At 34.3% G+C, this 2,712-nt stretch overlaps 1 protein-coding gene across 1 annotated transcript in view; it reads right to left on the bottom strand.

Annotated features, from left to right (window-relative positions):
- Positions 1 to 2,712, bottom strand: part of LOC116851579 (diacylglycerol kinase 1) — a 396,727-nt gene that overhangs the window by 248,783 nt on the left and 145,232 nt on the right. The window lies entirely within an intron of this gene.

The raw sequence follows: 2,712 nt of genomic DNA, 5'->3' as shown, positions 1-2,712 counted from the left end.
TATATATATATATATATATATATATATATATATATATATATATATATATATATATATATATATATATACCTTTTTTCCTTAAGTCTGGCGTTATTATACTGATATACTTAATTGATATACTGAATTATTATATTGAATACTTTTGCCAATCGGATCTCTCGGGCACTTCGAGGATATGTACGCATATTTGACAAAAAAGACATGGTAGTGGCAACTATATAGGTAATAACAATGACTTTAATTATGGGTCGAGTCTAAATTTCAGGTTAAATTTGATTTATTAATGTATTAAAAAAAATGTTAATATATTATAATGGAAATATATATGAAAAAAATTATTCTATTAAATTATATTTTTTAATGTTATATTCTATTAAATTATATATTTTATATATTTAAGGTCAATCAAAGAGTCTACATCAAGAAGATAAATAACAAAATTGCAATAATTGTTACTTACGTTGATGATCTACTTCTTCTTTCAAACAACGTAAATTTGAAGAACGCGATTAAGGAACAACTGCAGTCAATATTCAAGATGAAGAATCTTGGTAATCTAGGCAAAGTATTAAAGTTCCTGGGGATAAACATTAGTAGAGATCGAAATCACGATACTATTTTGATAGATCAAATCGAGTACATAGAAAAGATCCTAGAAAAATTTAACATTTCGGAATGCAATCCAACAATCACGCTACTTGATCCAAATCAAAAACTGGACAATGTGACTCAAGACATCACAGGAAGTAGCAAACACAAATAAGATTTCCTATCGAGAAGCACTTGCTCTAATGTTCCTCAATCAAAGTACATGTCCAGACATAGCAAGCGCAATAAGCTTCGCTAGGCAGATTTGTGGTAAATCCAGGCAGAGCGCATTGGAATGCTCTGAAGAGAATATTTAGGTATCTGAAGGGAACAAAAGTGTATAAGCTTACATACTTCTTACACGAAAATCCTACTCTCTTTGGATACAGTGATGCAGACTAAACCAGAGATATGGATACGAGACGTCCTACCACTGAATACATTTTCACTCTATAAGGTGGGGCCATTGCATGAAGCAGCAAAAGGCAACCAACGGTGGTTCTATCAATTACGGAAGTAGAATATCTGGCACTTGGAGTTGCTTGTCAAGAAGCAATGTGGCTTCGCTCACTTTTCGAGGAACTTGATCCTTCTATATTAGCTCAGCTAACAGTGATATTCAGTAATAGCCTAAGTGCTATGAAAATTAATTTAAACGTGGTCGTACCAGTTTGGTCTATTTGAGCGTTCGGAGTGGCTAACAATTGTGCGACTACCACCGATAACATTGAAAAAGTTCACCAAATAATACTGGATGACCGTCGAATCAAGATTAGAGATAGTAGAGGCTGTGTACGGAAAAAAGGTTTGGTTGAATTAATTGGTTGAAATATTTGGTCGAATATGAACGATCCAGAAATTCCGATTGAAGTAACTCGAATTCTGTTTAAGTCAATCAAAAATCTTGTTAACTTAAACAGAATTCGGGTTACTTCAATCAGAATTTCTGAATCGTTCATATTCGAGATATTTGGTTAATTTAACCAAACCTTTTTTTCCATGTGGACATATCGAAGAAGCGCATTTATCATATATTATTTAAAGAATTGAAAGAAAGCTGACTGCGTGTTAGGTGCCATGCTTGCTTAATTTGGTACAAAAACGCATTTGAATAAACATTTCCAAGACTCTGTTGGAGCGATTTAAGCGAAACAAGTCGGATTTTTTGCGTCGATTGATAACTGTTGATGAAACGTGGATCCACCGCTACACTCCTGAGACGAAAGAACAGTTAAAACAGTGAATTGCGAAGGGTAAACCTGATATAAAACTATAAGGAAATATATGTGAAATTATAAATACAGTTTGATATGTACATCTAATGGTTGATCATAAATCTTTTCCTCTAGCGTAAATTCGTGTGACAATTATTATAGATACATGTTGCTTATTGCAGCCTATATGTTACAAACGCATTCTGACGAACAAACGTGTATCGCTTTTGTGCGTGCGTATATGTATAATTTGAAGCTGAATCGCTTGGCGATGTAAATGCAGCTTGATGGGCAAACTCATTCGCTTGTGTGCGTGCATACGCGTGAATCTGAATCTGAAAAAATCTGAAAATTTGAGCGAAAATAAACGGACTTTTCAGCGAGCGAGATTTCGAGATCTCCGTATTGCCTGCACCGATCTTAATCAAACTTGGTGCAATTTACGCGCGCGCTAAACATTATATAAGGAAACTTTCATCAGATTTTCGATTATAATTTTCGTGCTTGAGATATATGACTCAGAAGACTAATCGACGTAAAAATTAAGCAGATAAGCTAGAAGGTCGCATTTTTTATACGTATTCGGCGTTGCACCGCGACTGCGGCACTTGATTTGACTCAAAAGACCAATCGACGTAAAAATTTCAGATAAGCTAGAAGGTCGCGTTTTTTATTTGATATATTAGGACCTTAACTTAGTTTCCGCCCAAAAAATACTGAGAAAAAGCATTTATTGTAAAAAATTTATTTAAATTATTTCAATGAAAGTATTTTCCATCACTTTCTACAACTTTTTGCCATCTTTCTGGCAACTGGGCGATACCATCTCGATAAAACGATGTTTGTTTCGAAGCAATCCATTCGTCCACCCATTCTCGCACTTCTTCAACATTTCGGAAGCGTGTACCAC

The sequence above is a fragment of the Odontomachus brunneus genome, unplaced genomic scaffold, assembly GCF_010583005.1.
Source record: "Odontomachus brunneus isolate Ranch 3 - 2012 unplaced genomic scaffold, Obru_v1 Obru_scaffold_179, whole genome shotgun sequence".
In the NCBI taxonomy this organism is placed as follows: Eukaryota; Metazoa; Arthropoda; class Insecta; order Hymenoptera; family Formicidae; genus Odontomachus; species Odontomachus brunneus.
This window is presented reverse-complemented; position numbering and strand designations above follow the sequence as displayed.